The 26,316-nt window shown below is 38.6% G+C and overlaps 1 protein-coding gene and 1 long non-coding RNA gene across 3 annotated transcripts in view; both read left to right on the top strand.

Moving 5' to 3' along the window:
• Positions 1-2,944, top strand: part of KHDRBS2 (KH RNA binding domain containing, signal transduction associated 2) — a 518,678-nt gene extending 515,734 nt beyond the window's left edge. Inside the window, exon 11 of the transcript XR_004421664.1 lies at positions 2,862-2,944. The gene's annotated coding sequence lies outside the window, so the exon portion shown is untranslated. The remainder of the gene's footprint in view (positions 1-2,861) is intronic.
• A 1,370-nt stretch (positions 2,945-4,314) lies between these two features.
• LOC117015002 (uncharacterized) lies at positions 4,315-25,551 on the top strand. Of its 2 annotated transcripts, XR_004421662.1 has the most exons (5): positions 4,315-4,443; positions 5,149-5,182; positions 8,819-8,924; positions 23,180-23,324; positions 25,481-25,551. It is a non-coding gene; the product is annotated as an uncharacterized LOC117015002 (long non-coding RNA). The 2 variants fall into 2 exon arrangements; XR_004421663.1 differs by lacking the exons at positions 4,315-4,443; positions 5,149-5,182 and adding an exon at positions 5,850-5,978.
• Positions 25,552-26,316: the final 765 nt, after the last annotated feature.

The following is a 26,316-nucleotide window of genomic DNA, read 5'->3' as shown; positions in this document are numbered from 1 at the left end:
ATTGTCTTGCAAATTTTATAGACTTATAAAATTGTAGAAAAGATACATACCATAGTTCTCAAATGATTTGTATACATAACTAACATTTTTATTCTTAATAGAACCAAAGACAGATCAAACTATAATTATTTAATTTATCAGATTGCTGGTTCCTAAATAAAGTAGTTGTTTTATTTATTTTTAATTGCCTTCAATGTGCAAATAGAGAAAACAGAATTTGAGACCAGGCATTTCTGACAAGACACAATCTGTTAATTTGTCAATGACTATATATTATGATGGAATTAAATTTCAAAATCAAATTACTGGAGCACAAAATAAGTTATGAATGAGCTTTATGATTAAAGAAATAAAAACAAAATAAGGTTTTACTTGTATAGAATATTGATTTCACAATATCTTTAATGCTGGGTATTCTATCCTTTCAAAAGTTAGTCCTGCCAGAACTTAAGTGAATGAAAAATATTCTTATTTCATACTTTAATATGTGTAATAAATGTGTGAATGTGTAACGTGTAAATTTTCTACTTTCCATATTTCATACTTACCCAGCCTCTAATTTTATTGATTAGGCAATTTTGAAAGGTTTTTTTTTTCCTATTTTAAAATAGTGAGGTTTAGAAATAAGTATTACCTATTGAACTGATAATCAATCCAAAATAGGACATTTGCCAAAATTAGCCACCAGACTGTCGACTCTCCCTTCCACTTTGCATTTGTGGAGAGTGTAAGCCTTACTTATAATTGATGCAGTTCCTCTCTCATTTCAAAATGTACTTTTATAATGGAGTTAATAGAAAAAAATGTGCAACAAAAAACACTTAAGTATCATCTAATAGTTCTGAATTCATTTGCTCAGTAGCTTCAAAATATACTAGCTCCTTTTGCAATGTAAAAACAACATATTTGAACTAGACATGAATTAGAATATTAATATCTAACAATATGTAGAATTACAAAAATGTATATCCAGTTTAAGTTGCAATGAATTTAGTTTTAATATCAAGTAGTGATACATTTAAAAATTATAATCAAAGTCAATTGTTCTGCTAAAATGTTTCTTAATGTGCTAAAACCATATAGCCACCTTTATTTATCGAAATAATAAAACTTAAGTGCAAAACTTATCAAATTCAAATCAATTCAATGACATACATCTCAGTGAAACAGTGTTTAAGTAACACAAAATGGACTCAAAAATGGAAAGGTTTATTGCCTTATAATAAAAAACAGTTAGCTTTAAATTTCAACCAGGTAACACATTTGTCATTTCTCAGTTGTCCTTGTAGTGGGAAGTTTTCAAGAACATTTGACATTCCTTAAACTTGCTATCTCATTTGTCCCTATTTACAAACCTCAAGTTGAGATGCTAAACTATAGGACAGGAAGAAGAGGACAGCCAAACTTCCATAAAATATATACATCAGCATTGGCAAATACCCTGCATGGTGTGAAAGGATCCTTAATTGCCAAAAGGAAATTTTCTCATTTCCTCAGTTCTTCTTTTCCCCTTTCCTTCCTACCTCCTGTCCTCCCTCCCTCCCTCCCTTCTTTCCTTTCTTCCTTTCTTTTTTCCTTTGTCCAAAGGTGCAAACTAATTTGGGACAATAAGGGATACTATTAATTAATTGCCCCAGTAGAGACATCAGAGTTCATATATCAGAATGAAAAAACAGTGAATAAATAAAATACTGCTGTATCCAAATAACTACGAAAGCCAGAAACCATTTTTCTCATAAATTCAAGAATGATAATCTTTCAGTCATTTTTTAGCTTTAAATGAAATATAAACACATATTTTCAGTAATTTCACAAAACTATAACTAAAGGAACCGTGTTGAATTGATACATTCCGTCAGCTAGTACTTTCTGCTACATCTTATATAAGGAAAGTAGAAGTATCAATGGGTGTAGAGTTCCAAGTTAAGAAAGCAATTGAAGTACAAAAACTGAGCCTTTCTAGTATAATACACCAAGTCTCACCTTTTGACTTGGGCTGACCGGGTCCTTTCTGTTCTAACCCTGTTTTGATCTTCAACTTGAACACAGCAAAGTTCAAGCTACACAGATCATTTCCTTCCAACGTTTGATTTTTGTCTTTCTTACAGGAGAGTAGAAGATATTTTAGTGTCAATATATGTTCCATATTCCCTAGCTGGGATAATTTGAGCTACTATAAGACTCCTGGGAATTTTTAATAATAGTAGAGGTCCCATTAAACTTAGTTCTCAAATAGCTTCTTAGAGTTAATTCATCAAATAATTCAGGGTATAAAAGTAGCACATAAACATTAATTGAACAGCCATTAAGCAGTATGACTGTTTGTTTTTGGTTGATAGAGGACATAAAGCTTTGTACCCTGTGGTGGAAAACAATTAGGTCTTATGAGGAACATGCCGTTGAATATACTACTACCAGACTTAGAGCAGTTGCACTTTAGAAAATAGCAGTCAGCTGCAGTCAGAAGACTGCCTGAGTTATAGGAAGTCATATTTTCACTGGGATGGCTTAGCTGCTTATAAGTACTGTAGTGTGCCCTATGCCTCATGCTAATGCAATGACTGACTAATGGTTGTCATTACCTTCATTCGGTCTCATAAAAAAACTTCCTCAGGAGAGGCTGCTCATAGCTGGAATGCTGCTTAAAGTTAAACGGTTTTTCTAAAACACAGAATATAAAGAGCACTTAAGTACAAGAGGTTGGTTGGATAATTTATTTTGTTTTGAGTATGTCTGACAGCTGCTACTTTGGTTAAATTTGCCATGAACCAACTTGATATCCCATACGGGAATGGCTTATAGATGCCTGCATGTGCAATTGTATAAAGCTTTAACATTGTTCTGCTCCTCTGGGACTATAGGTGAAGATGTGAGATCAAAAAACCGAAAGCTGGACTAAATCGGACACTGACTGTTTGGAGGGTCAACGTTTTTAACGATGGAGGTGAGTCCCCTCATAGGACAGAAACCATCTGTGATTTCATTTATGCACTCTGCTTACTAGACAGGCACAGACCGTTTCCTTATGAGCCTGAAAAGAAATGCTTACCTGGATGAAGCAGATCTTTCCACCTCTCAGAAACTAACTGGGACATTAAATTAATGCCAAACAAGTGAGAAACTTTTAGTTTTACTATACGTGAGAGCTGCGTAGCAGTAATGTGTTGATTCTCAAATCCACATGCTTTTCATGTCTTATATTACCAAAGTTAATGTTATGAATTTCTATGTTACAGAGCAAAAACCCAAATGAAAAATCCATGAATAAGAAAAATATATTGGGTTGAGAAAATGTGATAAATATTCACACTATTTCTGATAAGAAGGGGAGCAGGGGACCAAAAGTTCCTGAGGAGAGTAAATGTCATCCGCCATCCCTGAATGGATCTTTAAGGAGCCTCTGTCTATAGAGAGTTATGATAGTTGTCCTTTCTAATATCACCTTTGTGTATTAGCGGGAACATTCAGTCCTATCAGCAAGAGGGCTGATGTATACAGTGGGCTTTCAATAAATGTTTGCGGAATGAAATGGGGTGGAATGGAGCAAAAGGGAACAGACTTGACCGTGAGCATTTGCTCCCTCGTAAAATTCTAATTGGGTCTGAAACAAAAGGAGGAATAAACCTATGGCTGCGTGAGTGGTCAGTGATATAGATGAATCAGAAGTTTCTGTTTCCTTCTTTATATACCCTTGTATTTAAAAAGGACTTAGAGTGTATACATGACAATGTTTATGTTTGTTTAATGAGACAGGAATTGCGTAAGAGATTTCAGTATCTCTTAAAATACCTATTTTTTATTTTTTTTTTAATGAAAGTTCATTCCCCAGGGCCTTATCTTCAGAGAGAACTTAGGAAAGACTTCTGCTAAGTTATAAATAATACAGAAACACCATGCCTCCTTCTATTTTGTCTAAGATGAGCTTGGAACAGGCAGCACCATGCTTTTCTGCCCATCTTGAATCTGACCCCTACATAACATCTTTCCAAAGAGTTCCACGTAAATTCTCCACACCCTATATACTCCCTTGGGAATTTGCTTTCCGCTAGAAAATATACTGTAGATAAGGTGACCATGCATCCGGGCTTATGCCTGTTGTTCCTGTGTAATCATTGATAGCATTCACTGTCAGATGTGTCCCCAGTATGGATGACAAATTATGGCAACCGTATCTATAAATAATAATGAAATGTTAATAATAAAATAACCTTCACTGGAAGCTTGCTATTTGCCAGAGACTTTGAAATGCTTTCGTGTATAATGAATTCGTCACAATAACTCAATGAGGGAAGTATTTTATTGTCCCCATTTTACAGTCGAGAAAACAGAGAGAAGTTAAATAGCATTGTCCTACTCTCATAGTGGGCAAATCTGACTCCTAACAAAGGTCTGACTCTGTAACAACATATGCCAGAAGATGACACACTATCTTCCGATTTGCTGGTCAGTATGATTAACTTGGTCTTACTTAATGCATGCAAAGATTATCAATAGTAATGTGTTATTGTTCCTAGCTGTTATTAACTATATTTTTATAAGGACTGTGCATTTTAAGAGGCAGGAAAAGAGCACTGAACTGAATACAAAGTCAGCTGACTTTTTTACTACTACTTTAATGATAATAGCAATGGTTTATTAAATGACTAGTTATGCGAGTAACTGTCTATGGGTTCCCCTGGGTTCTCTCACTGAACCTTAAAACAGCTGTGTAAGGCAGTACAATTAAACCCCACAACAGCATATAAATTGCTTTAGCTACAAACCCTAAATTGGTTCAGAGGTTAAAAATGAAGACTGTGGAATTAAATTATTTCAGCAGGCCTCTCCAACTCTGACTGTGTAGGACTAGATTCGATGTCTCTGGGAGTAACTGATAATCAGGATATAAGGCATAGAATCTGGACGCTGAGGAAAAGTCCCGGGGCAAAGAGACTTCCCAACACCTCATTTTTTAAAAATCTCTGATTATTATAATAATAATTACTGTTATTACTATTATTTATTAGTTTCAGGTGTACTAGTTAGACATTTACAGCCCTCACACAAAGTGATAACCCTCCTGCCCCAAGCTACTACCTCATATTTATTTATATTAGCTGTCATGCTAATATATAAAATATTTTTCTTTCGCTTTTCTCCTCACCATAGGCCAAATAAGAAGAGAATTTGGATTTGAACCAATGTAAGTTGAACTGCACTATGCTAGTGATAGCACGCTTCTCTGAAACTGTCTGGGGATTGACCTGACTGGGGAGGGGCGGGGGGGAGGATGTACAGGTGAAATTCAGGGAATCCGGGAATCCACAATGCAGTTAGACCTAGAGAGCTTGCAGCTTGGTCCACCCCGATATTCAGCTGTTTTCTCTTTTTCTCTCCTGATTAACTTAAGGACTGTGTTTTGTTCCCTTTCTCAAGCTACCCATACCTCACTAATCCATTTAATTAACAGAATCCTAACCTGAAAAAAACAATTTCCTACTCCTCAGGCGCCTGGACACCTGATTCCTTTGCAGTTTTTACCAGTGACCCATAAAGCCCCAGACCGCGATGGCCAAATCCTAGTCCGAAGAAAGCATTACCTTAAAACAGACCAGGGAGCGATGTCAGCCCTGGGACCTGCCTGACCGACTCCCCCTTTCCTTCGTTCTTCTTGTGTACCCATAAAACCTTCTGACTGATCTAGGACCTGAGAGATGGCCTTTGGACAGGAGTCCGCCATCCTCCCAGATGCAGGCATTCTGAATAAACCTGCTTTTCTTTCCACCAGGTCTCTGGATTTTTAACTTTTTCAAGTGGCATGCAGCCAGAGCCTTAACATGGAACCATCTGAATAACAATCTAGATTAAAATATATGTGGAACGTATTAATATGTTAAGTATGCAGATTAAAAAAGAGGAGGTAAATTTAGGCTGGGATTGAAAAGGATAGCTTCATAGAAGAGATGAGATTTGAATGAAATATCAGCTATGGACAGAAGGTAGGTGAAACAGAACTTTCTTTTTTCTTTTCCTTTTTCAGCTCAAAATTAAATCTTTCCCTTCAAGTTGTTTTTTCTGTGTTTCAGATTCCTAATCAGATTGGTATGGAATAGATAATAAAACTTACAACGATAAATACCTGGAAATGTTCCATTACCTTCTATTATATCTATGATATGGCTACATGCCACTCATATTTAAAGCCTTGCTTGATAGATTTCATATTATTGATTAACATTAATATCTGAAATAAATTTAATGACAATTAGTAAATTGTGATTAGTAAACCATTGATTAGTAAATTAAGACTGCAAACTGCCGAAGGGCAGGATCTGTGTTTTATTCAAATTTTGATTCTTAGATTGTTAGCATAGGGATTGGTATATATATATATATATATTGTTGTTGTTGTTGACTTTGATACATTTGGATTTATTTGGTTTATTCATTCCACCTGTTTGTGGAGCAAATTTCAATGGTTTCTGTTTGAAAGATAAAAGTATTTTTACCTGTGAAGGTTTGAGTTTGTTTGTTTCTTGACCCAGGACCAATCATCTGGCAATATATTCAACATCATTAATTTATAAGAGTAAGGTTTTAGGCCTTTTCTTTCCCTACAAAAATACTGAAGGGAAAGGGGGAAAAAAAGTGGAAAAGGCAAAGGAGTTACAAAGGGAGTTCTCCACGCAGGTTCATTTATGTCCAGAACAGCTGGCAAATCCCTCTTCTCAGACCAGTCTCTTCAGAGGGAGGAGCACGCAGGCACCAAACCTGCGTGGGTGGGAAGAAAAAGCCTTCACAAGCTTTCCCAGTCTCTATCTGCTGACTTGCCTTTTTGTAGAATGGGGTTGTTGTCGTTTTGCTTTGGGTTATTAAGAGATTTTTAAAGGCACAACTATCAAAAAGATCACTAAAAATCTTTGCATTACCTCTCCCCAGAAACAATCAAGCCAAGCTTCTTTAACAATTTTTTTTTTTGATGTAGAAAAAATGTTTGGAGATATTCATATTCCCTCAGTGGAATTTTATAATACTTATGGAAACAAACAGTTTTGGGGTTGTGGGGAGCTGGGGGAGGGATAATAGGAAGAAAAAGAGTATAGTGAGCGAATGACAGAAAGCTTTAATTTTATTATTCATGGATGTATGTGTTTTGGAGAAGAAAGGAAAAAGCAGAATGCATCACAATAGTGTGTGCCTGTGCACATGTACTTGTAAACTGTTTTTAGTGGTGAGGCAGCTTTGATAATAAAGACAGTCACTTCCATTGATAGTAGAGAAGGGACAGGTAGGACCCAGAAGAGGGAGCTTGGACAGAAGCAAACAGTACAGAATGCCTGGGAGCTCAGCCTGGGTGCCACCCGGGGGAAGTCCTGCTTTCCCCATTGTTTCTGGTTCAGTTGACATGGCTCCGCTAAGGGGGCGTAAATAAATGGGCACTCCTCCTGTCGTGCGGGGTGGCCTGGGGTGTCTCTGGTCCCACTCCCCACACAAGAACGCAGGACATGGTGAGGCCCAAAAGGAACACCCACGGAGCCATAGGTAGGGGAGTCACACCACTATACTCCCGCTGGTGGCTGGGTTGGAGACACAGGAACCAGGAGCAACACAATTCTTAACCCTCACTGCGCCTCTTGCAGACTCAGCCACCATCTTCTTGCTAGCTCCCCCTTTTTCTGCTAGCATAGCCACGGCAGTTATATTAGTGCCCAATGGCTCACTGGTTATAGCTGATGGCCAACTAGCCACAGCTGATGGCCATTTGATCACAGTCGACGGCCATTTACTACCTGAGCCAGCACCTTTCTATGTGAGGCCCAGAGCCTGGAAACTGCTTTTTGGGGCTCTGTCCCCACACCTCCCTAAACGCCTAATGAATGAACTCTGGAGGTGACGATATTCTGTAAGAGACACAGGAAATTCTGATTTGGATCAAACCCCAAAACTTCCAAGTTGCTAAGTGGCATCTTAGTAACTCTACTGGCTGCAAAATAGCCTAAGGAACTATGGTTTTGAAAGTGGCTGGTATCTGACTCAACGCATTTATCTATTGGCTATCATGAGTGGTTGTACTTTTTCAGCCCCCCTTCTCCCCTCTCCAGCTGCTGTGTGATGACCTCATTCCAGACAAGCCTGATTATCATCAGTGAAACACATCCCGAAAATAAATATGACTACATTATTCTTAATATGCAGTGATTGAACATGAACATATCTAAAATAGTTTTAATTCACACTGAGTTTTATAAACAGCTGAAAATAAAATGACTTCATGTTTTAAGACAATTTCAAGAGTGGATCATTACCTCCATGGTGTACATGTCACCTTGAGCACAACAGCAGTTTTCCTCAGCCAGCGGTGTGCTGGAGCCACAGGCTCATGAGATCTGAATATGCTCAATTCTTCTCAACTAGGCATTGGGTGACTTCACTTTGGTAGCTTCTAGTGGATGCTGGTGGGGCTGTTTGTACCACGGAAATTGACCAAGGCTTTATCTTAGTCTATTTAAGCTGTTAAAGCAAATACCACAGGCTGGGTGACTTAGAAACAACAGAAATTTAGTTCTCATGGTTCTGGAGGCTGGAAGTTTGAGCTCAGGTTGCCTGTATGGTCAACCGAGGGCCTTCTTCCAGGTCAAAGACATCTCCTTCTATGCTCACATGGTGGACGTGGCTCGGGAGCCCCGTGGGATCTCTTTTATAAACACTCTAATCACATACAAGAGGGCACCATTCAAGGCCTAATCACCCCCAGCTTCTAACTCATCACACCGGGCATTAGGATTCCGGTATGTGAATTTGGGGCGATAATCAGGGCTTTTTTCTCTTTCGTTTGCAGAGCCAGTGAGTTTACCAGCACGCCACTGAGTTACATGCGCATTGTCGGAGAAGAGATCCCGTGTCTCTGTGATTATGTCTCTGGGACTAAGATTGTTGCTTTCTGGGTAAATATTTAAAGAAAACACTGCCTAAGAGAGACTGTATTTTGTTACTGATACACTCATATCTTTCATTAGCTGTAAGTTAACCTCCCTGTGACTTAATCTCCCTATCCTCAAAATGAGGACGTAATAATACCTACTTCATAGACTCGTTCTGACGATTAAATGAGTTCATGTGTGTGATATACTTTTAAAATGCCTGGCACAGAGAAGGTGCTCAATAAGTATTTTCTATCAATATCAACAAAAGACGAGACTAGATTGTTTTCTACAGTCTTCTAAAAGACGGCCTAATTTCAGTGTTGTTTTCCTTGTTGAGCTTTTATATCGTTCAGAAGCCCATCCCCAACTTCCACAGGTTCTATGAAGAATAAATGAGAGCAGATCAGATCACTTTGAAATGCATAAAGCACTATGTAATTGAAAAGTGGAATAATTATATTAAAGTCATCATCTTGAATTTTGTTTATACTGCATCTCTCAAATGAGGACCACATTTTTCTCTAGGCAGTTACTGCTCCTACAGAAACAAACATAGATGGTGCCCAAACCTCCTACTGAATAGTTTTAGGCAATGGCGTTTATCAAAATACCGCAGGTCACTAATGTACAAAGACTCAAAACAAACCCCACATCTCAGTGTCAGAGCAGCATGGTAATTTAGAGTTACTAAGATGCCACTTAGTCAAACAAAATAAGCCTTTGTTTGACAATTCAAGGATTTTCTGATTTCTAGAAAGCACAACAGAAAATCTTTCATGTTGCCTAAATTTTACAAAATAGGATATTAAAATGCAATTTATTTTAGAGAGAAAAAAATCAGTTTGTCTTCTGATGAGTGTTTCTAGCCAAACTAAAACTAATTTGGGGGCTGTGCATGCAGATGTTCCCATTTTAGGATGAACTGGCCAAGCAAAGCAGACAAAGAGGGGAAACATGTTTTGAAGATATTTTTCTTACACTCAAACCTTCTAAGAACTCAGACTTTAAAGTGCAGGCCTCCTTTTTCGAGCAGGGTAGCCCTGTGAATTCTGTACCTTAACTCTCACAGTTGGGTCTTGGGTCAGTTTGCTCTTGGATCCATTCCTGGTACTTCCTCCGGCTCCATGGCAGGGAGGGAGATCTGACCCTGAGGCTTCCTTTCCCTGAGCTCTCGCAGCTGACTTCTGCCAGTGGGAGCTTGGAGGTGGGGCAATGGCAGAAGACTTGAGGTTGGGGAGAAGAGAGGGGTCGGGGCACTTCTCCTGACACTCCCTTTGCCTCCTGCACCTTCTCAGGCAGCAGCTTTGTCTCTTCCATGCTCCACCTCCCACCGCGGAAGCCGACCACAGCGCCAGTTCTCACCAAAGAACCCAAGGCTCCTGTGTTACACTAGCTCCTCCTGGTCCTTGCATCCTTCCAGCCTGGGGTTGGTTGTGACTTGCTTCTGTTGCTAAATCGGGCTGCCTCACTTTTCCCTAATTGGCTTCGTCTGTCTCTTTCATCACCTGTTTTGTGCTTTAATCAAGCCCCTGTGTGACAGTCCTCCACTTAAATTTTCCAAGTGAATCCTGCTTTCCTTGATTGGACCCTGACTGTCCCAAGGTCTAACACAGGCTACTGAATTCTTAGGCAAGTAACACTGTTGGAAGTGCACTTACTCTGTATTCACCCCAAAGAGCTCAGAGGACCTTCTGGAGCGTGAACTCCTGCTATCGCTCTTCCCTTTGCAGTTAAATGAAGATTCTACCTTGAGCCTGCTCCTGTGCCATGGTCCTAAGATGGAGGCAGAGAAAAGTTATTTTTCTTAGTCTCTGTTAACAGCAGGGTCACAAGACACTCAGCCATTACACTTGTTAGCCTAGCTGTCCCCCTTCTTCAGGCCACACCCCTCAAATTCACTGCAGGGAGCTGATTTACAGCTGGTTGTTAGTAACTTTCCTAAAAAGTCAGAAAGGATGATAAGGTCCCCAGATTATTTCCACATATATGACTGGTAGGATTGAAATATGGATCTGTGAGCTGTTAACCACTCTAATATGCTGTCACTGCTGCTTTCTTTCCAAGGAAGGAAATTTGGAAACAACCAATTTTAAAATGGTTTTAGGGCATTGATAATAGTTCTAGAGATATATTCTTAATCCAAAAGTATCAAAGTAGGGTTGTACACCCGTGTTTTTGTTAAAATTATTTTGAAATTTGAACATTGAAACGTACATTAATGCTGTGGGGACAGAGCCACGAGTGCAGTTTCCAGGCTCTCGGCCTCACATGGAAAGGTGCTCACTCAGGTCGTAAATGGCCATCAACTGTGACTGGATGGCCATCAGCTGTGGCTAGTTGGCTGTCAGCTGTAACCAGTGAGCCACTGGGCACTAATATAACTGCCATGGCTAGGCTAGCAGAAAATGGGTGGTTGAGCTAGCAAGAGCGGATTGCAGTTAGCTGGGCGGATTGCAGCTAGCAAATGAGGTGGGTTGGTTAGCAGAGTAGCAGACAGCAGGTTGCAGATCATGTGGCTTTTGCTTCCTGTGTCTCCAACCCAGCCGCCAGCAAGACTATAGTGGTGTGACTCCCCTATATATGGCTCCATGGGAGTTCCTTTTTGGCCTCACCACGTCCGGTGTTCTTATGTGGGGAGCGGGAGCTGAGACCCCACCCCGCATGCCACCTCTCATGACAAATGCAGTTTCTAAAAGTATTAAGACTGTTCACCTTTTTCAGCACACCCCATCCTATTGCATTGCCCATGCTGCTTCTCCTTCCTGAAATGATTGTTTTCCTACGATTTTGTTTTGTTCTGTTGTGAATTCTCAAATAACCGTCTTTCCAGAAATGTTCTCTGAACTTTCCTACTCATTGTCTGAGCGACTCCGCTTGTCCTGTTCGTGTCTCCATACTGCATCATATGAAATACTCTGTTTCTTTGTCTCACGTTAGTCTTGGAGCCCCAAAAGGAAAGGACTGGGTTGCATCTTTGCAGCGCAGTGCTCCGTAACTTCCTTGGCACTTAGGAATCATTCAAAATATATACTTTGAACTGATTCTGAACAGCACTCTGAAAATTCCAACACCTCTCATGCTGGACAAAAATTAGTATTAGGATCATGAAATGAAAGGTTATTAGTTTGGTTTCATTTTTTGGAACAAGGAATATTTTAGTAACAAACATGTAGCAGACTCTGGTTGTTTCACAAATGCCTAGTGTTTGTGCCCCGTACATATAAGTGCTTATGTTTTGTTGAACAACATTGATACATAGGGAAATAGGCACACAGAGGAACCATGGCACTTTAGCAAGTTTAGGACAGAGCTTCTCAGTTCTTTACCTTGTTTGTGTTGTCCTTCACTAGTAGCTGCATCCTCTTTCTGTGTTTGTCTTCGTAAATTTCAGTGTCCATCTAAATATATTCCCACTGCCTGCACCATCAATTAAGTAAATGCCATGTCTGTAATTCATTTCCCTTGAAAAGGATGAGCTCAACCGTGCTCTGTTTCTCTCATTTAGGACGGCTCCTTTTGCACATTTTGGTCCACTGCCTCTGGTGTCATTTCTCACACATCTGTTTATTCTACCCAATTAGATTCAGAGCTTTGTAGTCAGAGGTACTTTTTCTATCTCCTCATAGCATGTTCAAAACGTAGGCTTGTGAACTAAATATCTTCTAGATTTTACCAATATCTGTGCTAGTATTTTTAGTTCCTTGTCAAATGAACACATTACTCTGCAGCTGGAACCCTGGGCATTTGGTTCCTCTGGGTGGTTCCTTTATTTCACACCAGGGCATCTGTGGGCTGGGCTGGGTAGCACAGCAACTTCAAGACACCTTTGGAACTTTTCTTTAGGGCCAGGAATATCCCTAAGCTACCTCCCCTGAGGGACTCACTTGATAATTGGTTCTCTGTCACTGAACCTGTTCATTTCCTTCTAGGATAATTCGTAACTACAAAGTCGGACAATTAAGTTTGCAAATTCATCTTAGAAAAAGTGCTTCATACCCCACTGCTGAATATCACGACGGTCACCTTCGAAGTACTCTCCTTGGGAAGCTGTGCACTGACACCAGTGCCTAGTCCACACTTCAAAGCAATTTTGGCACTCTTTTTTTTGGAATGGCCATCAGAGCTGTTGTCATATTACCCTTGATGTCCTGAATTTCATCCAAATATCTTTCGATATTTCCTTTGTCTTCGGGTAAAGAAAGAAGTCATTGATGACAGATCAGGTCAGCAGGGAGGGTGTTCCAATACAGTTATTTGTTTATTGGCTAAATACTCCCTCACAGACAGTGCCGTGTGAGCTGGTGCATTGTCGTGATGCAAGAGCCATGAATTATTGGCGAAAAGTTCAAGTTGTCTAACTTTTTCACGCAGCTTTTTCAACACTTCCATATAGTAAACTTGGTTAACTGTCCAGTTGGTACAAATTCATAACAAATAATCCCTCTGATATCAAAAAAGGTTAGCAACATCATTGCAACAAGTTCAGAAACTTAATTGTTTCTGACCTCGACATATAAAATATAGGTAGACTAAGGACATGAATAAAGAAGTTAAATGTATACAAATATATAAAATATATAGTAGATATAAAGTATACGTATGTATATATGTAAGCAATATATGCAAAAATCACCATGTATGAGCGTACATATGTGCGTGTTTTAGGTTTTCATTTTCTCTTTCCATCCACAGATTTTCTTTACCACAGCTTGCTTTACCACGTAACGCCCAAGCCTAACACAGAGCCTGGCACATCGTAGGTACTCAGAAATATTTGTTGAATAAATAATATCTGAATGCATGAAGCTGCAAGAACAAAGAATTCTTTCCAATCTTAGTCATGTCATCCTAAGTATTACAGTGAAAAAGTGAAAGGAGGAGAGAAGTAGAAGCATAGAAAAAGAAAGGAGTCAATGTTCTCTCTAATCCAAAGTTTCACAGATTTGTAGTCTGGCTCCTCCCAGAAAGGGGCTCACAGACTTCTCTGTTTTCACCTGGAGAGGGGAAAGAGGAAGACAAGAAAGTCTCTGCTGTCCACTGTTGGTGCTACCCACTAATAAAATCTACAGGTACATTAGCAAAAAGTTATTGATTTCCAAAAAACAAATTGGACATCCCTACATTTGCTGTTTCAACCTTCTGTTTCCTCTCTATGAGCACAATCCTGCTCTCTTTAGAAGATATCCATAGCATATGCACTCCTTTAGCTTACATAAAAACTCTGATTACTAAAAAGAAAGAGTGGGATGTAATTAGGAGTATGCGATAGAGAGCAGTGGTCGGCAAATGACTGTGAGCTGGACTGCCTGGTTTTATCTCCCGGCTCCACTGCTTTCTAACTGTGAGATTGTAGGCAACATTGGTAAAGTGGAGACAATACGAGTACCTGACTCCTAAGGCTTCTTATGGGATCAAATAAGTTAGAACATGTAAAGCCCTTAGAATCATGCCTGGCACATAATAAACACCTAGTAAATGTTCAATAATCATATTTTTATTCTTGTATTACCAGTTTTGCTGCTATCACCGAATTAAAGCAGGTTTACTTCAATACAGAATGATTAAATTCACATTCTACAGAGAGAGAATGCACACATAAGTATGAAAAAGGAAATATAGGTGTAGATGCATTATAAATGTAAAAACACATGGAAGATGGTCAGAATTCTAAGATTTTATGTCCTGTTGATAAAGTTTTTTCTTTAATCCTTACTCCTGACACAAAATGTTATTCCATACACCTTTTAAATACCTGATGATAATGATTACTCTTATTTCATCTCCCATGGTCTAAAAGATTTAGAGAACAGCTGACACAATCTACTTCTTAATAACCCCAGCCTTGTTAAGGAATTATAAGGAATTCAATTGAATGACTGTCAAACCTGTTCATTCAAAAGCTATTCATATTCCCCAGAGCTGCCTGAATTCCTTTATTTCATCAAGAAAGGCATTACATTTTCCATACGAAACACAATAGCATCTTTAGCCCTTAAAAAAAAGAAAGAAAAAACAACCTTCCCACCTAACTGCACCCCTCCCTGCTTATTTGTTCTTTATAAATATATTTATGTATTTCATTTGACAAATGTTTATTTACTTTCTGTCATGTGCCAGGCATTATATTAGGCGCTAGGTTAACAACAACAACAAAAAGCAATAAAACAAAAAAAGGCAGTGAATAAGACAAAGTCTCTCATTTCCTAAAACCTACGGTCTAGAGAGGGTTTGCAGCAATACACAAAAACATAGTATGTCAATTACGAGTTGAGATCATTATTATGCCAGCAATAAATGGAGCGCTTGAGGCAGAAGAAGAAGAATGGATGGCAGGGAGGGAGAGGGCTGTGTTAGGCCAATGACAGAAGACCTCTCTGAGGAAGAGACATTTAAGCAACACCTAAAGGAAGGAAGGAAGTGGTCACTCAGATTGCTGAGAGCTCTGCTGTACGTTCGAGCAGAACGGACAGCAGTGCAGAAGTCGAGGTCGCGGTGTGGCAGAGAACATACACAGGGCACTGGGTCTGTGATTGGTCACTGGGGGGGGGGATGGCATGAGAAGAAGGTGGAGGGCAGGGACAGGTCAGATCACGCAGGGTTTTCTGACTTGGGGATTCTCCATGTGGAGCCGGACACTGTTAAAAGGTATTTAAACAAGGGGGAGCATGAGCATGATGTATAATATGTTTCAAAAGATAACCTTGGTTGCCGTATGGGGAATTTAGAGAAAGAGGATATGAGTAAAATAAGAAGACAACCTAGCAGACTGCATTAAAGGAATCCAGGTGAGAGAGATTTGTAGCTTAGACTTCAGTGTTGGCCATGGGGTTGTGGAAAACTAGATACGAGAGGTGCTTAGGAGGTAGAAATGACACAATGTGATGATGGATTAGATTGGAAAGGGAGGGATTATGTGTGACTCTTAAGTTTCTGCCCCAAATACTAAATGATAGTTCATTTACCATGAAGGAAAACCTGGAGAAGCACCACGAGTTCTGTCTCAATCGGGTTAATTTCATGACATGTATGTGACACCCCAATGGAGATGTTACATAAGCATTTGGTTATACTGATGTGAAGCTGTTACACAAGTGAGCCAAAGATGGCCTTGTGTATTGGTCTCTAGATCTTTTATTTTTTCACTGCAGGCCCATTAGCTCAAAAGCCTGCCAAAAACAAAATCAAATTTTTACACATCCATTTATGTTTAAAATAGGCCAAATTAGCAGGTTTTTTTTTTTTTTTTTTTTTTAGCCGTTTAGAGCCTGCCTGTTTTTTATACCTCCACGAAATCTCCCCTCACATCTGCTAGCAATAGATAAACCCTGGGCCATGAAGACCCCCAGCCACTGCTGCCCTTCTGAGCTCTCTGACCCAGAGGCTGCTTGCCACGCATGTGCACAACATTGCCTATACACAGAAGCCCCCTTTCCAATTCCCGTCTCTCGCAGAAATTCCCTCCTCCTCCTAGGCTTCTGAGTAGCAGCCATGAGCCTTTGTCTCTAAACAGACTCCTGTGAGGGATCTCCCCAATCTGTCTCAGCTGCTCCCTATAAAGTCTGTGTACGCTACTGCCACCTTGTGGTCAAATCTTTTTCCTTGCTCAGCCACAAAATCCCTTGAACCCTTTGCAGAAGCTCAAAGGAAAAATCTGCCCTCAGATGTCTGAACCGAAATAATTAGCATAGAGATGGCATTAAGGCCATGAGAATGAATGATAACATTCCAGGAGGAGTGTATAGCAATCAGGCAAGAGGGCCCAGGACTCAATCTGAAGTTTCAAAATGTGATCTCTGGTGAAGAGGGAAACATGCACATGTAACAACTTGACTGGCTCCTCTAGGACAAAATCCTGTCTCCCCCAGGCTAAGCCAAGCTGTGTCATAATGAGTGCCCTTTTTTCTGCTTCTATGGACATTTCTGTATTACTGTTCTACCACACATTTCTGGAAGTATCTGGTTGTTGTCTGCCTCCACATGAGGCTGTCTTTGAAGACAGAAGATGTGTTCATCTCTAAATTCCAGAACTCCACCACAGCACCTGATGCAGGTTGCTAGATAAAGATTTTCTGAATGAGTGACTGAACAAATGATAAATTATGCAATCTACTATATTAAAATGGGTATAGAAAAGGGTAGCGCTGATAAAGTGGTGATAGAAGTTTTCAAATGGCTGGGGAACATGAGGACACCTTTTGCTTTCCTACTATCCAGTCCTCTTTCTCAGTCTGAAGTTAGATTCCACTCTCACCCTGAACAGAGACTGTGGGACATCGGGCTCACATATTGTACCGTAGGAACCATATGTAGAGATAATGGAATAATGTGAAAATATTTCAAGTAATTGGAAAGGCAGCTGGTTCATGATGGCATAATACTGAGGGTCATTTTAAAGTATATCTTTTAATATTATACTAATTTGGTTTTGCTTTCTTTCAAGAAATTTAAAATGAAGAAAAAATGGCATTTAGGTCAAGTTATATGTAAGATCCAAATCTGAGTCACCTCTGAGGCAATTCTCTATTCTTAACTAGAACCCGTTTTGTGTTTCAGCGCTGTTATCTTTTGAGTTTCATTTAAGGGACAAAGGCTGGTCCAAGAACGGCATGAATGTGTTAGAGCATCTCTTGCATATATATTTTTTAATAAGATACATATTCATCTTTCACAATTTGTCCTTCGAAAACAAAAACTAATACTAGAGAAGTCTGTGACCTCTACGTCAGAGCATATAATGACTAAGGTAGAATAATCATTCATAAATACTTCATAGTAAAAAAATAAATGGAATTCATTAAATATCATGGAGGCTAATATTGTAGTATAAATTTATATCCACAAAAAGTTTCTGATATGTGGTGGTACAATATTCTCTACTTCCTTAACTATGAAACAAAATTGGTTGTAAGACATTATTAATGAAAGCTTTACAGTATAAAAGATAGTCAGCAAGTTTTTGGATATTATGAGAAGTACCCTGATTTCAAGATTTAAAAGTGTAGTAAGTGTGTCTTACAATTGCCTTTTTAAATAACTTGTGTGTTACACCTAATAACTGAACTGAATTAATTTCTATGGCTGAGGGGAAATGGTTAATGAATGTTTTAGAATTCTGTATTTATGTTATGTAATTATCTATGATTATATATAACTGTAGATAATTACATATTAACTTACATAAACATTATGTTTTACTGACTTAGGAAAAGCTGTGAAAATACTGAGTGAGGTGGTCCCGCCTTTGACATATAAACAACAAAAATTATAGACCTAAGTATAAAAATCCCACATACCAGTTTAGTATTGTTGCTCTCAGTAAACATATTTCCATAATAATTTACCATTTACAGAATGCTTTCACAATCATTTCTCAGTGATCTTATTTTATCATTAGATTCGTAACAGTAGGGGATATAAAGATAACAGAGGTTGCACATTTAAATACGCGCCCTAAGTACTCATTTTCTACTTGTTCTTTCCTGATAACAGTTGGAAAAAAAAGGGCCAAAAGTTAAAAAAAAAGGGTACAAGTATCTGGGCTGGCCAGTGGCTCAAGTGGTTGGAGCTCTGTGCTCCTAATGCTGCAGCTGCTGGTTCGTATCCCGTTTATGCCGACTTATTATTGTTACTCTCAGTAAATATATTTCCATAATGATTTACCATTTACTGAATGCTTTCACAATCATTTCTCAGTGATCCTATTTTATCATTAGATTCATTAACAGTAGAGGACATAAAGACAACAGAGGTTGCGCATTTAAATATGCACGTTATGTACTCATTTTCTACTTGTTTTTTCTTGATAAAAGTTAAGGGGAAAAAAAGGCCAAAAGTTAAAAAAAAAAGGGTCCCAGTATCTGGGCTGGCCAGTGGCTCAGGTGGTTGGTGCGTTGTTTTCCTAATGCCGAGGTTGCTGGTTCAATTCCTGTTTGCACCAACTTATTATTGTTGCTCTCAGTAAATATATTTCCATAATAATTTACCATTTACAGAATGCTTTCACAATCATTTCTCAGTGATCCTATTTTATCATTAGATTCGTGACAATAGGAGACATAAAGACAACAGAGGTTGCACATTTAAATATGCGCCCTAAGTATTCATTTCCTACTTGTTCTTTCCTGATAAAAGTTGGAAAAAAAAAGGGCCAAAAGTTTAAAAAAAAAGGGCCCAAGTATCCGGGCTGGCCGGTGGCTCAGGTGGTTGGTGTGTTGTTCTCCTAATGCCGAGGTTGCTGGTTCGATTCCTGCTTGCACCAACTTATTCTTGTTGCTCTCAGTAAACGTATTTCCATAATAATTTACCATTTACAGAATGCTTTCGCAATCATTTCTCAGTGATCCTATTTTATCATTAGATTCATGACAGTAGGGGATATAAAGACAACAGAGGTTGCACATTTAAATATGCGCCCTAAGTACTCATTTCCTACTTGTTCTTTCCTGATGAAAGTTGATAAAAAAAAGGGCCCAAAAGTTAAAAAAAAAAAGCCCCAAGTATCCGGGCTGGCCGGTGGCTCAAGTGGTTGGAGCTCCGTGCTCCTACTTCTGAGGTCGCCGGTTCGATTCCCACAGGGCCAGTGAGCTGCGCGCTGCCGCGGGGTGCTGTGAGCTACCGTGTGCTGCCATGAGTGGCCAGCAGCCAGTGTGTGTCGCTGCGGAATGCAGCTGAGCGGCTGCTGTGTGCTACCATGTGCTAGCCATGAGTGGCCGGCAACCTGTGTGGCCGCAGCCATCATTGTGCTACTGTGTGTTGCCGCGGGCTGCTGTGTGCTGCCCAGAGTGGCCGGCACCAGAGTGGCCGGCAGCCGGTCTTGTGCTGCTGCGTGCTACCCTGGGCTGCCACTGGGCGGCAGCCAGCCTCACCCCTAATACCATACAGCATGCGCCAACAACTAGACTGAGAAACAACGGCTTGAACTGGAGGGAAGAGGGAAAATTGCATAGTTGAATGAATTTCTGGTGCAAACGAGAAAGTCTAGTTAGTTTAGGGATTCTGTTAAGAATATTTATGAATATTTATGAGAGATGCATGGGATGATGAGAGGAAAAACAAGTGAAGAAATAAGTGAAGAAGTAAACTCTACAACGTGCTTCTACTTTTTTGTTTCAATTGTTTTCTCATAAGAGAGTTGACACTTATTAATAGAGCTGATTGGCAGATATGAAGTGGAAAATTGTAACTGATTTTGCAAAGCTGGGAAATCAAAGGTGGTATAATTCTCAAAAGCAACTTTCCAATGACATAGAACCTAGGAATAGTTTAAATAGTCTTGTTGAAGAAAAGCATTCAATTTAAACTCCAGGCCTCGCATGAAGGTTCTCACCATGCAAGCAGACTTTTCAAACTCTCCCCATCTCTCTCATGCCTTTTGAGAGTTTTGATCTAAGTTTATCCTCATTAGGACAGGACATAATTTCATGTGATATGTAACTCTAATACTGAAACCTCTAAAAACCCCAGCTACAGAATTGTATGTATGCTTAGTAAATTTACTCTTGATTAGTAACTACACTGTTCGTTTGTTCTGAAAAGATTCACTAACCCTTTGAACGTTAAAAGCTCTCCGCACAGGTTATATGGTATTAAAAGGAGGGAGAAGAGAAAGCAACTGTTGAAGAGAAAGTCCCCGTGAGTCACCACTTCCCTTCCTTTTATCCCCACACCTTCTTCCATTCTTGCCCAAGTCACCTCTGACTTAGATCTAAGGGGCATTTTCTGAAATCACAAAGACCTTCTATCCTTTGTTTGCCAACAGGCTAGTGTATTTATTTTAGAAATTCTTACATTTTTTGAGATTATGATATTCCAAATTTAAATTTTTGGTAGATACTCCCCACCCCAAAAAAATGTGTTCTTTGAAAAATATAGGTGCAGTGAAGTGATAGGAGATTAACTCAATAAGAAGCAATGAAAATCTAGGGAAATTGGTAGGCAACGTTTAATCTCAGGCACAATAAGTTTTTTTTATTATTATTTATTTTGTTAAATTAGCAAAGTCTAGCTGCATAAGCAAGGAATTAAATATTGCTGGAAATTCAAGACAGGGTTTTTTTTGTTCCTAGCAGTTAGATATAAAATAGATAATAACTAGAAGAAACATGAATAAGTGACACAAGTTAAGAGGCTGCTGCAGTAATCCAGATGTTCATTTATCAAAAGCAGTTTATAAGTATCCACAGTATTAATGGCACTTTATTAGAGACAGATTAATACTTACTTGAACTAGGGCAGTGACTAGACATGGAAATGGTCCTATTGAATATTAATGAAATGATTCAGCCAACTCAGTGCCCATTTCTTCTTGAGGCCTTTATTCCTACATTTGCTAGACTTTACATATTTGAAACAAATCCACCGTTTCGGGATGTTTGCCTAAAATAAATTGCATTAAGAATCACGGGGAGAATTTTGCTGATAGTTGCTGATCAACTGCTTCTCAGTCTGTACCGAGATGACATACTCTTCTGAGTTAAACAGCACCTGGTTGTAAAGAAGAGGGGGAGGAAAGACGGTGGGGAGCAGTGCAGCTTCCTCCAGGTTTTCTCAAAGGCTCTATTTCTGTCGGTCACCAGAGAATTGAAGTCCTGCAAGAATGTCTCTAGTGAGTTGTGAGGTCTGTTCATTAAAAGAAATGAATGAACCGAATATCCACGATTATTGATCATTTCTCTCCTTATGGCTGTAGACCGGAAGTGGTTTTCAAGGGTCCCAAAAGCTATCTTCAATTTTTTCTTTTTTCTTAATTTGACCTGCAGCATTGTGGACACAACTCATTCTAGCTACATCTGATCTGTTCTATCAGGCCATTTGGAATGATTGTTAATGAATAAAGGAACATATTTGAAAGCCTTTTTAATCCCTCTATATACTTTAAAATTTATATCTAACTAAATAAAAGACAAGACACCTAGATTGTCAGAAAACTAAATTTTAGTCCCATTTCTGACTTTGGCTTAAAGCGTGGATCTAAAAAATCTAAAAGATCCAAGAAATCTAAAAATGTGGCTGAGAAGTGAAATCTCTCAGACATTCTCCTTCTACCTTATTCACATAATATTCACCACTTGGAATGTTTAAAGTAATATTAATTACAATCACTTGCTCTTTGGTATTTTATAGAACTGTTGAAGTGGTGTAAATGAGTTTTCTATTAGGTAACTTCTTTTCGGAAGTATAAGATATTCAAACATGATCAGTGATCAAATCGGCAATTTTAAATACTTGATTAATATAAAAATATCTCAATCTATACAGTAATATATACTCTTTTCATAAAGAATTGCCCAAATGATCAGGTTTTTCCCCCTCTCATTTTCTCACATTCGGCAAGCATTTGTTGATCCATCTACGTGTTAAGTGCAGTACCAGGGACTGGGCACGTGGGGGTGTATAGGACAGCTCCCCATTCTCAAGGAGTTGACAGTCTAGTAGAAGAGACAATCATAAACTGGGACACACAGAAAATGTAAAAAGTACGACCACAGAGATGAGCACTTAGGAGAATATATAAGTCAGGGTAAGGGTTTGTATTGTAATGTTGTTTATTCTTTTTCCAGCATATTTAAAATCCTGACAAAAAAATGAGAAGTTTCCTATGAAAAACGGCAACGTGAACATGTGACTTTTATAAACTCGTCAGTGTCTTCACAGTCTCTAAAAGGCTTAAAGGGATCTACTAGTTTCTTTTATGTAAATTCATCAAATATTTTCCACATTTTGACATTCCTAGGAAATCTTTTAAAGCCCACCACATTTTATTTTGGGAGTATCATTCTGAGTCAAAATTACTGTATTTGTCCCCCCTCTCCCCACACCGTTTCTCTCCCAATTTTTCCCTAAATAAGTCTAGATGCATTCCTTTTCTTTGGCTTGTAAATATGATTTATCTGCTTTTAGAAGGGAAAAAAAGGAAACACTGAAAAACCTGTGGTGCATTTTCTGCTTCGGTAAATGGGTCACAATTTGTCAAATACTGAATATATTAAGCTTTTGTGAAGTTCTGTTTTTCTCAAATACTGGTTTGCCGCACTGGATATCAAAGGGTAATTTATTTTGTTCTAAGTAAGCTTTTACTCAGTCCTTTTTTTCTTTTTTTTAATGTCAAATCATGAATACTTCAAAAAACATAACTCAGATAAATTAGAATGTTTAAAGAAAAAGAATATTGTTTTTGACTTACATTTGGGCAAGTGCACCCTGCCTGTCACATTTGGAGATGATTACTGCAAACTGAGATCCGAAAAATATCTGACTTATTAATTTTCTTGTGGCAGTGATGAATTTGAGGTGATCAATCCCTGAGAAAAATGGCCCTGTCAAAAAGTAGCTTCTACCAACAGGAAGATCAAAAGTTGCCATCCTCATGGGGACTGAACCTAGAGCACACACACCAACAACTGTAATTACATAGAAACAAAGGTACGAATTACGTATAATCAAGAATATGCCATTCACATTGTTTTTAACTGTTTTTAAATTTATATGAACGTTTACTTTTTGACTCTAAATTATTTTTTTCAGAATTGTTTATTGCTACAACCTTATTTATTAGGATGAACTCAATGTCATTCCATTAAACTTCTCAAGTAAAATGATAAAATAGGACATGTACACATTCAAATTCAAGAAGTTTTTTTGTTCTAATAAAGCACCTAGCACAATGTCTGGAATAGCATAAGTTCTCCTTAAATTTCTTCTTCCTCCTTTTCTCCAGTCTATTTATCATGATAAATTATTTTAAGTGGGGCTTAATGCTCATGCTAAGACTAACCCAAGTGTCACATAACACAATCTTTTCCAAAAATCATTTTGGTATTAAAATAATATTTATCCATTGCTAGGTATAGTAAAATTTATTTTAATTCACAAATTTGTATTGGCCATATCACATTATTTGGCCAATCTTTTCAGAAACACAGGCATTCCTGTTTTCTTTTAGAACATTTCATAATGCTAAAAAACCACCGCAGCCCTGCTAAAGGAATAAGTGGGCATGCAAATGGACACTAATACCTTCATCTTGGAGCCAACTTTTACCTTCTTCCCTGTTTACATCTATTTTCATTTCTCTTTCAGAACCTGTGTTTACATCTCACAAGAGTTTCATAATCTTTGAACCAGTAATCAGTTGAGTGCCCTCTGCCTTTGTTGATTGATTTATGGCTTTCTTCCCTCCTCTGTTTTCAATCAAATGACTTCCTCCTGACAGGGAGAAGAAAAAAAAAAGAAGAAGAAAAGAAAAGAAAAAGAAAAAACATTTGAGACAAACTCAGATCCTGACTCACATTCTGACAATTTGTGTTTTCCCTATAACCACCATCCTAGATTCAGGATCTCCATGACCTCACACTTAAGTTGTTGACAACATCTATTACCTCCCTGCCTCCAATCTCTTTTCACCTGATTGCCCTACTGACAGAAAGCCTTAGAAGCATTTCTGCCATATTGTTGGTCCTAGCTTAAAATCTTAGATGATCTCTTATTTCTATCAGATAAAAATTCCCCAGTTTGACAGTCAAGGGTCAAAACTAACTCATCTTTGATAGCACTGGTATATTACTGTCACAACTCAACAGATAGCCCTGTACACAGTCACAAGCACATGTATTTGATATTTAAACTTGTCTCAGCCACTATTCTGAAAATATTTTCTGACCCTCCCCCATTGTCCCTGATGTCGGTTAGGTATACCTCCCTTCCCAGAGTACCTCCGGCAAATACGATTTCCATCAGAGAGTGGAACATACTGTGCTGTCATTTTTTGCTTATTTGTCTGTATTCCTCCATTAGGATGTAAGTTTCTTGTGGGCAGAAACATGTCCTACTCATCTTCATAGCTCTATCTAATACCTACCAAAGTACTGGCATGTAGGAAACGTTCAAAAATGATTGTTGAATAAACAACATTTCCTGAATTAGGTATTGTGTTTCTGATGCCAAAAAACTTACTGATGTGTCGCTTCTGGGTGAAATGCTGCATTTCTCTTACTTTATCTTTTTTCTACCTCCTAAACTTGGATCAAATTTAACTTCTTTGAAAATAGTCAGATAGTCATCAAAGAAAGGGAGAAATGTGACTTGGGGCTTCCAAGATAAAACTTAAAATAATTTGTTTCTAGCAATACTGCTTCTCACTAAGGAGCTTAAAAAGCCACAGAATCGAGAGACAAATAGGCAGTGTGTGCAGAATCGTGAAATTCTGACATACAACTTTGGCACTCAGCTCGGCCCCTGGAAACATTCATCAAACTCCAAGATATTATTTGGGGCAGTTTACGTCCTCCATGCCTAGAGCCCCAGCTCTTGGTAATATGATCTGATCTATTCCCTGTTCACCTCTCTGGCCACTGTCTCCTGGCCACTCTCTTCTCTGGCCCAATGTCTGAGGACTCCTAAGAGAGAAAACCCAATACATCAGTACTTATTCTAACGTTTCCTCATTTCAAGCACAATTTCAGAATTTCACTCTGCTCTATAAGCATATACCACACTGTTGCCATAACACAACCTTTTATTGCACATGAGAAATTTCCCAAGAAGCCTTTCTCAATCCTGTACCTCTGGTTTGGTTTCAGGTAGTCTCCTCCGAAGATAATCCTGTTCACCATGGAAGACATCGGGACTTCCAGTACTTGGAGCTGGGGGCCTTCCCCAGAAAGCCGTCATCCATCTGTGTTTTTGCTCTTCTGTTCCTGAAATCCATTCAGGTCCAAGTATGAGCTTCAGTAACCAGACCTTGTCATACATCTGTAAAATTGGGAAATAAAGAAGTCTTTAAACTATGTATATGTTTACATTTCTTTCTACGAGTCTGATTTCTTGCAGCTCAATATAATGCTTAACAAGTAACTGAAGAAGCAGAAATAAGACAGTAAAAATAACAAATTTTCAGTTGCCATCTCATTTTATAAGCATTATGTCAGTACATAGCTTTGCTATCGCTTTGAGTTGATGGGAGTTAATTTTAAAATTTCTTACTGTTTTCAAATGTGGATTGACCCACAAACCCGTAAATGGTTGCAAGTACTATTTGAGAGAAATCATTAACTCAGGTGTAGGGATATGAAACCACTACAAGATTAGATTTGACAAAGCAAGATCTGTAAAAATGTATTTCCATTGACAGTACGTAAAAATAATGTGGACTCTTACAAGGAAATTTGAAATTTATTAGATAAGACTTACCAGAGAAGTAAGTTTTCACTATATCTCTTCCATTTATTTTCAAACACGTTCATCTTTATTCACAGATTAGATGTGCTGTACTTTAAAATTCAGCTACATAGCATCCTAGTATTATTATTGATCAGAGAGTCTCAGAACATCTATAGCTCTTTAAAACAAATGTAGACCTAACACCCCAGAACCCATTTGCCCAAAAGGCTTAGTAAACTCTCCGAAGTCACTTTCA

This window comes from Rhinolophus ferrumequinum, chromosome 3, assembly GCF_004115265.2.
Source record: "Rhinolophus ferrumequinum isolate MPI-CBG mRhiFer1 chromosome 3, mRhiFer1_v1.p, whole genome shotgun sequence".
Classification (NCBI taxonomy): Eukaryota; Metazoa; Chordata; class Mammalia; order Chiroptera; family Rhinolophidae; genus Rhinolophus; species Rhinolophus ferrumequinum.
The sequence above is the reverse complement of the archived record's forward strand: the minus strand, read 5'-3'. Positions and strand labels throughout refer to the sequence as shown.